Source organism: Rhinoraja longicauda, chromosome 38, assembly GCF_053455715.1.
Source record: "Rhinoraja longicauda isolate Sanriku21f chromosome 38, sRhiLon1.1, whole genome shotgun sequence".
In the NCBI taxonomy this organism is placed as follows: Eukaryota; Metazoa; Chordata; class Chondrichthyes; order Rajiformes; family Arhynchobatidae; genus Rhinoraja; species Rhinoraja longicauda.
In genome coordinates this window covers 3818485-3832973 of record NC_135990.1, presented here as the reverse complement: position 1 = coordinate 3832973, position 14489 = coordinate 3818485, and the positions used below count along the sequence as shown (strand labels likewise).

The 14489-nt window shown below is 47.2% G+C and overlaps 1 protein-coding gene across 5 annotated transcripts in view; it reads right to left on the bottom strand.

Annotated features, from left to right (window-relative positions):
- LOC144610999 (protein mono-ADP-ribosyltransferase PARP6) overlaps window positions 1–14489 on the bottom strand; it is a 122312-nt gene that overhangs the window by 87133 nt on the left and 20690 nt on the right. For all 5 annotated transcript variants that reach the window (XR_013549467.1, XM_078430087.1, XM_078430084.1 and 2 more), the window contains exon 2: window positions 12497–12711. The gene's annotated coding sequence lies outside the window, so the exon portion shown is untranslated. The remainder of the gene's footprint in view (window positions 1–12496; window positions 12712–14489) is intronic.

The window sequence follows — 14489 nt, the reverse complement described above, 5'->3', positions numbered from 1 at the left end:
TTTTCACACAAAGGGTGGTGGGTGTATGGAACAAGCTGCCAGAGGAGGTAGTTGACTATCCCAATGTTTAGTCAAGTCAAGTCGTCAAGTCAATTTTATTTGTATAGCACATTTAAAAACAACCCACGTTGACCAAAGTGCTGTACATCTGATTAGGTACTAAGGAAAAAAATGAAACATACAGTAGCACGCAAACAGTTCACAGCGCCTCCTCAATGAGCCTCAAACGCTAGGGAGTAGAAATAGGTTTTGAGCCTGGACTTAAAGGAGTCGATGGAGGGGGCAGTTCTGATGGGGAGAGGGATGCTGTTCCACAGTCTAGGAGCTGCAACCGCAAAAGCGCGGTCACCCCCGAGCTTAAGCCTAGACCGCGGGATAGTGAGTAGCCCCAAGTCGGCCGACCTGAGGGACCTGGAGTTAGAGAGGGGGGTTAGAAGATTTTTGATGTGGGGGGGGATGTCCATTTAGGACTTTATACGTGAATAGGAGGAGCTTGAAGTTGATTCTGTACCGTACAGGGAGCCAGTGGAGAGAGGCCAGAATCGGGGTGATGTGGTCCCTTTTAGGAGTCTCGCTGCGGCGTTTTGGACCAGTTGCAGGCGGGACAGGGAAGATTAGCTGATCCCAGTGTATAGGGAGTTGCAGTAGTCTAGGCGGGAGGAAATGAAAGCGTGAATGATTTTTTCTGTGTCGTCGAATTGGAGGAAAGGTTTGATTTTAGCTATGGTTCGAAGTTGGAAGAAGCTGGCTTTTCCCTCAGCGTTGACTTGCTTATCAAATTTTAATGCAGAGTCAAATATCATGCCGAGGTTTTTGACATGCTGTTTGACTAGGCAGGATAGACTTCCAAGACTGCCTGTTATCGATTTGATGGAGTCGGGGGGGGGCGAATAGGATGACCTCAGACTTGCTCTCATTTAATTGGAGGAAGTTCTGTGCCATCCAACATTTTATGTCCTCAAGGCAGTGTAAGAGGCTGTTTAAATTTGACTGGTTGTTGGGTTTCAGGGGGAGGTAAAGCTGAGTGTCATCGGCATAGCAGTGGAAAGAAATGCCGTGCCTTTGAATGATTTGGCCAAGGGGGAGCATGTATAGAGAGAAGAGAATGGGGCCTAGGATGGAGCCTTGTGGAACTCCGCAGGAGAGGCTAGCTGGAGCAGAGGAATAACTGCCTATGTTGATGGCGAAACTCCTATCTTTGAGGTACGAAGCGAACCAGCTCAGGGCAGTGCCATCAATGCCAAATGCGTACCGGAGACGGTCAATAAGGATGGTGTGGTCCACTGTATCGAACGCTGCGCTGAGGTCGAGAAGGAGCAGGATTGCACAGTCGCCGGTGTCGATGGCGAGAAGCAGGTCGTTGTGTACCTTCAACAAGGCAGACTCTTAAGAAGTAGTTAGACTGGTATATGGATAGGACAGGTTTGGAGGGATATGGGCCAAACGCAGGCAGGTGGGACTAGTGTAGCTGGGACATGTTGGCCGGTGTGGGCAAGTTGGGCCGATGGGCCTATTTCCACTCTGTATCACTCTGTGACTCTATCTGACTAGAAGTTCAGTCGCATTCAGCTGCATATCCTTCATCACTAAATAACTGGCTTCCGGCATTGCATATCACTCAAGAAATCGTAGTGCCCCTTGCTGAGACCGCATCACTCACACACCAATGTCATCCCTTATGCTCCACCCCCTTTGGAGTTTTGTGGTGGCACCAAAACCACGTTGTCCAGGAGAGTTGGCGGCATGGTGGCGCAGTGGTAGAGCTGCTGCCTCACAGCGCCGGAGACCCCGGGTTCCACCCTGATTATGGGTGCTGTCTGTACGGAGTTTGTAATCTCGTGGGCTTTCTCCTGGTGCTCCGGTTTCCCCCCACATTCCAAAAACCTGCAGGTTTGTAGGTTAATTGACCGGTAAAAATTGTAAATTGTTCCTAGTGTGTAGCCTAGTGCTGGTCGGCGCGGTCTCGCTGAGCCGAATGACAATAGACAATAGACAATAGGTGCAGGAGAAGGCCATTCGGCCCTTCGAGCCAGCACCGCCATTCAATGTGATCATGGCTGATCATTCTCAATCAGTACCCCGTTCCTGCCTTCTCCCCATACCCCCTGACTCCGCTATCCTTAAGAGCTCTATCTAGTTCTCTCTTGAAAGCATTCAGAGAATTGGCCTCCACTGCCTTCTGAGGCAGAGAATTCCACAGATTCACAACTCTCCGACTGAAAAAGTTTTTCCTCATCTGTTGGCCTGTTTGGCCTGTTTCCGCGCTGTATCTCGAAAATAAAATCGAAAAGCCTAAACTAGCAAGCTCTTGTCTGCTCTCTTTCCCTCTCTCACTCTCTCTCATGTCAATGAAAGGCACTCCAAAGACGTGCAGGTTCGTCGGCTAATCGGCTTGGTATAATTGTAAATTGTATAGGATAGCGTTAATGTATGGAGATCGCTGGTCGACAAGGACTCGGTGGGTCGAAGGGCCTGTTTCCGTGCTGTATCTCGAAACAAAACTGAAAAAATAAAAGGAGAGTTCACGCCAATAACAACAAAATCTGTGCAGTATCACGATGGATCAGAACATCTAAAATGGGGAGTCATTTATTTTGGATTTGATCTTTCAGACATGGGCGCAGAGGCACATCTGACAGGGACCCTGACTCAGAGCGTCCTCAGGTGCTCTCTGCGTGGAGTTTGCACGTTCTCCCCCGTGACCGCATGGGTTTCCTCCGGGTGCTCCGGTTTCCTCCCACATCCCAAGGACGCGAGGTTGATTGGCTTCTGTAAATCGGCCTGAGCGTGTAGGGAGTGGATGTGGAAGTGAGATAACATGAAACTAATGTGAACGGGTGATCGATGGTCGGCGTGGACTCGGTGGGCCGAAGGGCCTGTTTCCACGCACTATTTTTCAATCAATCAACCAAGCAATCCCACAACAGTATTTACCACTGACACTACACTACACTTTTCTGTCCAATGGATTAGCCCCAGAGAGAACCACCTGCCGTTTAAACTACAGTCCCTGGACCCAAGGTCAGCCCCAACAATTCCTCATAAAATCATAAGTCGTAGGAGCAGAATTAGGCCATTCGGCCCATCGAGTCTACTCCACCATTCAATCATGGCTGATCCATCTCACCCTCCCAACCCCATTCTCCTGCCTTCTCCCCATAGCCCCAGACACCCGCGCTAATCAAAAATCTGTCAATCTCCACAAAAGAATGTGGGATTGGTGTAAATAGATGTGTAGGAAAGAACTGCAGATGCTGGTTTAAATCGAAGATAGACATAAAATGCTGGAGTAGCTCAGCGGGTCAGGCAGCAACTCGGGAGAGAAAGAATGGGTGACGTTTCGGGTCGAGACCCTTCTTCTGACTGCTCTGAAGAAGGGTCTCGACTCGAAACGTCACCCATTCCCTCTCTCCAGAGATGGTGCCTGACCTGCTGAGTTACTCCAGCATTTTGTGTCTATCTTTGGTGTAAATAGATACTTGGATTATCCCTAGAGAACTCGGATAAGTGATGTTTCGGGTCAGCACCCTTCTTCAATCTGAAGAAAGCTTGTGACCCGAAACGTCACCTATCTGTGCTGTCCAAAGATGCTGTCTGACCCGCTGAGTTACTCCAGCGCTTTATGTCTTTGTTGTAAACCAGTGCTTGCAGTTCCATGTTTATACATCTGGTCATTTAGTGAGCCACAGGTGATTCTGATCTAATGTGTAACAGCTTTCAAGTCAAGTCAAGTTTATTTGTCACATACACATACACGATGTGCAGTGAAATGAAAGTGGCAATGCCTGCGGATTGTGCACAAAAAAGAATTACAGTTACAGCATATAAATAAAGTTAATAAAGTTAATATAGAGAAGTCAAAATTTAGTCCCTGGGGTTATAAAAGTTAACAGTCCTGATGGCCTGTGGGAAGAAACTCCGTCTCATCCTCTCCGTTTTCACAGTGTGACAGCGGAGGCGCTTGCCTGACCATAGCAGCTGGAACAGTCCGTTGCTGGGGTGGCAGGGGTCCCCCATAATCTTGCTTGCTCTGGATCTGCACCTCCTGATGTATAGGTCCTGCAGGGGGATGAGTGTAGTTCCCATGGTGCGTTCTGCTGAACGCACTACTCTCTGCAGGGCCATCCTGTCCTGTTTGTAGCAGCTTTCCTGCCGCTGCTACAAACAGATTACCATCAAGTACTTCTTGGCTGCTCGCATGGTATGGATGCAGGCATTTTGTTTGCATGCTTCCTACGGCACAGAATGCGGGATTGGACATTTCAGATTGCAGGTTTCTCCGTGCCAGAATCCACGGGATGCAAAGAGCTAGTCGCAGGGAACGCTGCCTGTTGCTGTAGTTGGCAGCAGCACTGGTTTCATGATGTGATGTTAGCATCCAGTGCCATGCAATTGAGTTATAACCCACTGCTGTATTTTTTTTAGATTTTTAGATTTAGAGATGCAGCGCGGAAACAGGCCCTTCGGCCAACCGAGTCTGCGCCGCCCAGCGATCCCCGCACACTAACACTATCCTACACACACTAGGGACAATTTTTACATTTTACCCAGCCAATTAACCTACAAACCTGTACGTCTTTGGAGTGTGGGAGGAAACCGAAGATCTCGGAGAAAACCCACGCAGGTCAAGGGGAGAACGTACAAACTCCGTACAGACGGCGCCCGTAGTCAGGATCGAACCTGAGTTCGCTGTAAGGCACTCGCTGTAAGGCAGCAACTCTACCAATGCGCCACCGTGCCGCCCGTTTGAGCAAAGAACATGAGAGGAATAAATCGGGTAGATGCACAGAATCTTGCCCAGAGTGGGGGAAATCGAGGACCAGGGGTCACCTGGAAAAGGTATAGAGAAGACTTACGAGGATGTTGCCAGGTCAAGAGTGTCTGAGCTGTGGCGAGAGGTTGAGCGGGCTGGGACTCTATTCCTTGGAGCGCAGGGGGATGAGGGTTGATCTTATAGAGGTGTATAAAATCATGAGAGGAATAGATTGGGTAGATGCACAGAGTCTCTTGCCCAGAGTAGGTGAATCGATGACCAGAAGATATAGGTTTAAGGTGAAGGGGAAACGATTTAATAGGAATCTGAGAGGTAACCTTTTCGCACAGAGGGTGGTGGGTGTACGGAACAAGCTGCCGGAGGAGGTAGTTGAGGCTGGGACTATCCCAATGTTTAAGAAACAGTTAGACAGGTACATGGATAGGACAGATCGATTTATTCACAAAATGCTGGAGTAACTCAGCAGGTCAGGCAGCATCTCGGGAGAGAAGGAATGGGAGACGTTTCGGTTCGAGACCCTTCTTCAGACATGGATAGGACAGGTTTGGAGGGATATGGACCAAGCGCAGGCAGGTGGGACTAGCATAGCTGGGACATGTTGGCTGGTGTGGGCAAGCTGGGCCTGTTTCCACACTGTATCACTCTATGATTCTAACAGCGAGTCATCCGGACGGCAGAGCAAAGTGATGCAAGCGGGAATGCTGGAGGTCGTGCAAGGACGTGCCGGCCGACAAGATTCCACGTTTTGCTGAACACCCTCGCTCAGTCCACCATGGCCCACGCGATCTCCCAGTTGCCAAACACTTTAACTCCCCCTTCCCATTCCCATTCCCACACTGACCTTACTGGCCTGTCACAGTCAGAGTGAGGCCAAATGCAAATTGGAGGAACAGCACCTCCTGTTTCAGCTTCCAACCTAACAGTATGAATATTGACAACAGACACAAAATGCTGGAGTAACTCAGCGGGACAGGCAGCATGTCCGGAAAAGGAATGGGTGACGTTTTGGGTCGGGACCCTTCTTCAGTATGAATATTGATTTCCCTACCTTAAGGGCGGCACGGTGGCGCAGCGGTAGAGTTGCTGCCTTACAGCAAATGCAGCGCCGGAGACTCAGGTTCGATCCTGACTACGGGCGCCGTCTGTATGTTCTCCCCGTGACCTGCGTGGGTTTTCTCCGAGATCTTCGGTTTCCTCCCACAATCCAAAGACGTACAGGTTTGTAGGTTAATTGACTGGGCAAATGTAAAAATTGTCCCTAGTGGGTGGAGGATAGTGTTAATGTGCGGGGATCGCTGGGCGGCGCGGACCCGGTGGGCCGAAGGGCCTGTTTCTGCGCTGTATCTTTAAAATCTAAATCTAAAGTAACCCTTGCGTTCCTTCAACACCTTTCCTCGATCGTCGTTGCTGGGTCTGATTTGTGTTTATACAAGTCGCCAGTTACCACACTTATATCCCTCAGTACAAGTGATAATAATATTCCCAAACAAGACCAAAACCTCACTGGGATCTCTCCCGCTGGAAACCTGAAGCCCGCATTTCTGATCAGAAGACTAAAAACTTCCTCAAAGTCGCGATGTCTTTTTGCAAGTGACACGGAGGCGGAACAAGAAGAAATCTGCAAACCTAACTGTAAATTCATGCATGAGGAGTAATTTAATGTCGCAGCAAGATTGCAAGTAAAATGACTACCTTTACAGATAGTAGAAACAAGGGACTAGGTGGTAACTTGCTGGTTTGCAAAAAAAAGAAAAAGTGCTGGAGTAACTCAGCGGGTCAGGCAGAATCTCTGGAGAACCTGGATTGGACGTAGAAGGGTCCCGACTTAAAACGTCCCCTATCCGTGTTCTCCACAGATGGTGCCTGTCCCGATGAGTTACTCCAGCACTTTGTCAAGTCAAGTCAAGTCAATTTTATTTGTAGAGCACATTTAAAAACAACCCACGTTGACCAAAGTGCTGTACATCAGTTCAGGTACTAAGGACGAACATACAATGGCACACAAACATAACAGCACATACATAAACAGTTCACAGCGCCCCCTCAGAGGGCCTCAAACGCTAGGGAGTAGAAATAGGTTTTGAGCCTGGACTTAAAGGAGTCGATGGAGGGGGCAGTTCTGATGGGGAGAGGGATGCTGTTCCACAGTCTTGGAGCTGCAACCGCGGTCTTTTTTTTGTAAACCAGCACCTGCAGTTCCTTGTTTCTACCACCTGTAAACGTCGGCACTAAACTTGCAATCTTGCTGTGACATTGAATTACTCCTCATGCATGAATGTGGCAGGACTCTTTTTTACCCCACCTTGTTATGTTTGTCAAATCTATTACCTGTCTCATTATAACTTCCTTGTATTATCAATGGATATTTTCAAGGCAGAGATAGATAGATTCTTGATTAGGACGGGTGTCAGGGGTAATGGGGAGAATGGGTTTAGATGGGAGAGATGGATCGGCCATGATTGAATGGTGCAGTAGACTCGATGGGCTGAATGGCCTAATTCTGCTCCTATCTCTTATGACTTATCATTTTATTATCCAGAGAATGCTGGAGTAACTCAGCAGGTCACAGTAGCGCAGCGGTAGAGTTGCTGCTTTACAGCGAATGCAGCGCCGGAGACTCAGGTTCGATCCTGACTACGGGTGCTGCACTGTAAGGAGTTTGTACGTTCTCCCCGTGACCTGCGTGGGTTTTCTCCGAGATCTTCGGTTTCCTCCCACACTCCAAAGACGTACAGGAATGTAGGTTAATTGGCTGGGTAAAATGTAAAAAATTGTCCCTAGTGGGTGTAGGATAGTGTTAATGTACGGGGATCGCTGGGCGGCACGGACTTGGAGGGCCGAAAAGGCCTGTTTCCGGCTGTATATATATGATGATATGATGATGATAGGTCAGGCAGCATCTCAGGAGAGAAGGAATGGGTGACGTTTCAGGTCGAGACCTGCTGAGTTACTCCAGCATTTTGTGAATGACCTGCTGAGTTACTCCAGCATTTTGTGAAATCTCGACCCGAAACGTCACCCATTCCTTCTCTCCTGAGATGCTGCCTGACCTGCTGAGTTACTCCAGCATTTTGTGAAATCTCGACCGGAAACGTCACCCATTCCTTCTCTCCTGAGATGCTGCCTGACCTGCTGAGTTACTCCAGCATTTTGTGAAATCTCGACCCGAAACGTCACCCATTCCTTCTCTCCTGAGATGCTGCCTGACCTGCTGAGTTACTCCAGCATTTTGTGAAATAAATACCTTCGATTTGTACCAGCATCTGCAGTTATTTTCTTACACCTTATTATCCAAGGTGATAGTAGGCGATATTAACAAATAATTTATTTAAGAGATCTTGTTACAATTAAGTGCCGGCAGAACCAAAAGTTGGCTGCATCACTGCAAACTTAGAGCACATTGCAATCCCCAGAGCCATCAGTTGCTGTCTGCATCTCCAAACCGATGGCTGACTGATTCATCAGTGGGTTATTAGTGCCTTAATTTTCTTGCTCAATTAATCAGCTTTGAAGTTGATCTCCTTTGTAAGGCTGTCTTTGAAAACTGAAAAGAGAAGTGCATCTTCAAGGAAGATGTAGAATTTCTACCCGTGAGAGGACGTCACTGGCAATATGTCAATGGCGATGATGTGTTACAAAACATTGTCAAGAACCACTCTAATTAAATTTTGTGGTCTGTTGCATAAAGTCTTTGGACAATCCATCGTCATTTTCTCCGAGCTTTATATCCATGTTCTTTATATTTACCTTTAATGCAATGTACAGTGTGTTATAGATGCCGTTCCAAATTCAGGTATGTCAGCCGGCAATGTGTAAGAAAATAACTGCAGATGCTGGTACAAATCGAAGGTATCACAAAATGCTGGAGTAACTCAGCAGGTCAGGCAGCATCTAGGAGAGAGGGAATGGGTGACGTTTCGGGTCGAGACCCTTCTTCAGATAGACTAGATAGAGCTAGGATAGCGGAGTCAGGGGATACGGGGAGAAGGCAGGAACGGGGTACTGATTGAGAATGATCAGCCATGATCACATTGAATGGCGGTGCTGGCTCGAAGGGCCGAATGGCCTCCTCCTGCACCTATTGTCTATTGTCTATTGACCCGAAACGTCACACATTCCTTCTCTCCTGAGATGCTGCCTGACCTGCTGAGTTACTCCAGCATTTTGTGAATAAATACCTTCGATTTGTACTAGGTTCTGCAGTTATTTTCTTACACTTCCTGACATGAGATTAGTTTAACTTGGAATCATTTGCTGTAGGGATTGTTCCTGGGCCTTACTGTTCTGTACGCCTGTAGAAGCACCCCAACTTGAAATGCTGTCTGTCCATTTCCCTCTACATTGCTGCCTGGACTACCATTAAAGCAAAGTAGAAGTCTATCCCCTACTCCCAATTCCTCTGTCTACGCCGCATCTGCGCCCGGGATGAGGTGTTTCACACTAGGGCGTCAGAGATGTCCTCATTCTTTAGAAAACGGGGCTTCCCCTCTTCCATTATAGATGAGGCTCTCACTAGGATCTCCTCAATATTCCGCAGCTCCGCTCTTGCTCCCCCTCCCCCCCCTCCATTCATAACAAGGACAGAGTCCCCCTCGTTCTCACCTTCCATCCCATCAGCCGTCGCATACAACAAATTATCCTCCAACATTTTCGCCACCTCCAACGGGATCCCACCACTGGCCACATCTTCCCATCTCCTCCCCTTTCTGCTTTCCAGAGACTGTTCCCTCCGAAACTCCCTGGTCCACTTGTCCCTTCCCACCCAAACCGCCCCCTCCCCAGGTACTTTCCCCTGCAACCGCAGGAGATGCAACACCTGTCCCTTTAACTCCCCCCCTAGACTCCATTCAAGGACCCAAACAGTCTTTCCAGGTGAGCCAGAGGTTCACCTGCACCTCCTCCAACCTCATCTACTGTATCCGCTGTTCCAGATGTCAACTTCTCTACATCGGCGAGACCAAACGCAGGCTCGTCGATCGTTCCGCTGAACAACTCCGCTCAGTCCGTCTCAACCAACCTGATCTCCCGGTGCCTCAACACTTCAACTCCCCCTCCCACTCTCAATCTGACCTTTCTGTCCTGGACCTTCTCCATTGTCAGAGTGAGGCCCAGCGCAAATTGGGGGAAAAGCATCTGATATTTCGCTTGGGCAGTTTACACCCCAGCGGTTTGAACATTGACCTCCCACTTCAGGTAGTCCCTGGTTCCCCTCTCTATCCCCTCCCCCTTCCCAGTTTTCCTACTAGTCTTCCTGTCTCCGTCTACTTCCTATCGTTGTCCCATCCCCTCCCCTGACATCAGTCTGAAGAAGGGTCTCGATCCGAAACGTCACCCATTCCTTCTCTCCTGAGATGCTGCCTGACCCGCTGAGTTACTCCAGCTTTTTGTGGCTACCTTGGACTTATTATTAATTTGGATAACTGAATGCAAATGCATCCAAATGCATGGCATTCGAGACTATCAGTGTGGCTAAAGTACGGACAAGCTCACAGTCCCAATGCGCACTCAATAAAAAAGAAAATCATCTCCACTAAGTTAAGTCCGTGTGACAAACTGTTCTAACTACAGACGCCCCTCCGCTTACGATGGGGTTACCTTCCGAGAAACCCATCGCAAACCAAAAATATTGTAAGTCGAAATGCGTTTAAGACGTCTGATCACGTGGCCGGAAGCGAGCTGCGGCTCGCCACGGGTCGTTGCCATTTGCACAGTCCAGAAACAGGGGCCACAGTTTAAGAATAAGGGGTAGGCCATTTAGAACGGAGATGAGGAAAAACTTTTTCCGTCAGAGAGTTGTAAATCTGTGGAATTCTCTGCCTCAGAAGGCAGTGGAGGCCAATTCTCTGAATGCATTCAAGAGAAACTTAGATAGAGCTCTTAATGATAGTGGAGTCAGGGGGTATGGGGAGAGGGCAGGAATGGGGTACTGATTGTGAATGATCAGCCATGATCACGGTGAATGGCGGTGCTGGCTCGAAGGGCCGAAGGGCCTACTCCTGCACCTATTGTCTATTGACTATTGTAAGCCGGGGACCACCTGTATAAACTCCGGTTATAGACACAAAATGCTGGAGTAACTCAGCGGGTCAGGTGGCATCTCTGGAGAAAAGGAATTGGTGATGTTTTGTGTTGAGACCCTTCTTCAGAATCTGTCTGACTCTTCCAGGTCTCGACCCGAAACATCACCTCATCTTTTTCTCCAGAGATGCAGCCTGACCCGCTGAGTTACTCCAGCATCTCGTGCCTGTCTTTGATGTAAACCAGCTTCTGCAGTTCCTTCCCACACAAATGCACGGCGGCACGGTGGCGCATCGGTAGAGTTGCTGCCTTACAGCGAATGCAGCGCCGGAGACTCAGGTTCGATCCTGACTACGGGCGCCGTCTGTACGGAGTTTGTACGTTCTCCCCGTGACCTGCGTGGGGTTTCTCCGAGATCTTCGGTTTCCTCCCACACCCCAGAGACGTGCAGGTATGTAGGTTAATTGACTGGGCAAATGTAAAAATTGCCACTAGTGTGTGTAGGATAGTGTTAGTGTGCGGGGATCGCTGGGCGGCGCGGACTCGGTGGGCCGAAGGGCCTGTTTCCGTGCTGTATCTCTAAATCTAAATCTAATATCTAAATGAACTCTGGTTGTTGTGGGTCACACAGGTGGGTGATTAACATCCAGTGGGGGTGTACCCTTTTTAAGCCAAAATCCCTGCTCCCAATGTCCCGTGGATATTGGTGATGTTGAGATTTGTGCAGCAATGAGAAGTGGTGCTGGGACCAGACCGCTTAAAAGCCCCAGGACCAACTAAATGAACGCAGGAGAAACTCGCAGAGAAATCGGACTTGCCCGAACTAAAAAATGTAAACGCAGGACAGCAAGAGCGGAGGGTATCACCACGGTCAAGGTTGTCTCACTTGTTAGTTACTCCGTGGATGGCAAACAAAACAGTTACCACAAACACCAAATTCACAACCAATGCACAGTTCCATCACTCTCCCACCTCAGATGTATTTTTTTTGTTCTTAGAACAAATCATTCGAAAGAAATTAATTTAAACCAATGAAATTCAAATCCCTTAGTACAAACTGGCCATTATTCAAGAATAAAAACTGGGCCAGAAAGCCTGACCAACGGCCAAATTGGCACATTTTATTGCAAAGATAATATTACGATAGAAAATAGAAGCCAGTGCAACAATAGACATTCAGTGCGTTGGATGATCTAATCCAGTACACACAACATTCATTTTCTTCACTAACAGTGGGCTAAATCAGATTAAATCGCTTACAAATGGTGATTTAACATCCGTAGCATTTTAAAGACTAACACCCGAAGGAATATTCAGATGTGGAGTGAGACAGGCTTGTTTTACAAATTACTTTCTTCTCCTCTCATTTCCACGCAAGCAGCAACAAACAGACAGACAGGCCCAACAGTGGGCCAAAGCCATTGTAAGTGTGGGAAGGGGTGACAGACCCACCACGGTGTGTCACCAACAATTGGTTGACTAATACGCCTGTGGCTCAAACCTGCAAACAGCCACAGAGAAATAAAACGCAAGCTTGGAATTTACAGATGCAGAAACAGCAACAAAGACCAGGCAGGGCTGGTTGGGGGGATTTTTCTTTTTCTCCCTTGGAACAGACTGGTAGGCGGGTTTAATGCCATTTAGCAGCATTCTCTATTGTCATTGTTTGATTAAAGGAGCGATGGAACAATAATGGGTACTCACTGTGAAGGAAGATGATGCGGATTTTGGTCTACGCCTGTTGGTGTGCTGGCTTGTAGCACCGTGGCCGCCAGAGAGGCAGGAGCAAGAGACGGGCGGGGATGAATCCCAAGCTCCGTGTTCTCCCAGCTCTTGTATTGAGCTCCACTCTGAGCTGAGCTGCTAGTTCGGGCATGCTCGGTGCCGAGCTGGTCATGTGACTTCCATCCGAACTCAAGCTGTATAAAAGCAACACCAAGACAACTGTGAGGGGTTGTGTCTTGCCCTGGCACTGTGTGTGCCGAGTGTTATTCCCTCTAATTAGTCCTATTCAGCAGCAAGTCAGGAATGTCCAGGGGTTACCGGCTTTTCACAGCTAATATACCATGACAAGAAGATCTTATTTTAAAGATGTGTAGGAAAATAACTGCAGATGCTGGTTTAAATCAAAGGTAGACACAAAATGCTGGAGTAACTCAGCGGGTCAGGCAGCATCTCTGGAGAGAAGGAATGGGTGACGTTTCGGGTCTAGACCCTTCTTCAGACTGATGTCAGGGGAGAGGGAGATACATAGATAAGGAAGTGTAGGGTGTGGAAATAGGACAAAGGGCATGGAGATCAAGGAAAATGTAGAACAGATCATTGTTAGTTGGGAGAAGATAACAACTGACCTCCTGACATCAGTCTGAAGAAGGGTCTCGACCCGAAACGTCACCCATTCCTTCTCTCCAGAGATGCTGCCTGACCCGCTGAGTTACTCCAGCATTTTGGGTCTACCTACTTTTAAAGATATTCTTCTTCTTCTTGCGTTTGAGGCAGCAGAAGTTATGAAGCTGCTTCTGCTTCTGCAGTCTCTGTTTGTTGTCGTTTGCCTGACTGAGGTCAGTTGACAGGGCACACCACGGGGAGGTCGACAACGTGAGCCCCCTTTTTGTGATATAAAGTAGAGAAACATTGTTTACGTATTGTGATATACAGTAGTGAAATATTGTTTAGGTATTGTGATATACAGTAGAGAAATATCATTTAAAATTATTGTGATATACAGTACCGAAATATTAAAGTTATTGTGATATGCAGTACCGAAATATTAAAGTTATTGTGATATGCACTACCGAAATATTAAAGTTATTGTGATATGCACTATCGAAATATTAAAGTTATTGTGATATGCACTATCGAAATATTAAAGTTATTGTGATATGCACTATCGAAATATTAAAGTTATTGTGATATGCAGTACCGAAATATTCAAGTTATTGTGATATGCACTACCAAAATATTAACGTTATTGTGATATGCAGTACCGAAATATTATTTAAAATTATTGTGATATGCAGTAGAGAAATATTGTTTAAAAATTATTGTGATATACAGTGGAATCTTTTAACGTTGTCAAATACATTAGAAAATTATCTTTTAAAGTTGTTGTCGCATATATTCTAAAGATTCTTTCAAACACATTGTGAGATACATTGGAAAAATATCAAAATTATTGAAAATATCTTCTTTTGAAGTTACACAATAATAATAAGAAATATTATTATCTGAAGAAGGGTCTCGACCCGAAACGTCACCCATTCCTTCTCTCCTGAGATGCTGCCTGACCTGCTGAGTTACTCCAGCATTTTGTGAATAATAAGAAATATATTCTTTAAAAATTATGATGTGTGTCAGGAAAAAGGTATCATCTTTTAAAGATGTAATATGCATTAGAAAAATATCATCTTTTAAAGTTATAGTCATAGGGTCATCGAGTGATACAGTGTGGAAACAGGTCCTTCAGCCCAACTTGTTCACGCCGGCCAAAAAATATCCCAGCTAAACTAGACCCACTTGCCTGCGCTTGGTCCATATCCCTCAAAACCTGTCCTATCCATGTACCTGTCCAACTGTTTCTTAAATGATGGGATAGTCCCAGCCTCAACTACCTCTTCTGGCAGCTTGTTCCATGCACCCACCACCCTTTGTGTGAAAAAGTTACCTCTCGGATTTCTATTAAACCTTTTCCCCTTCA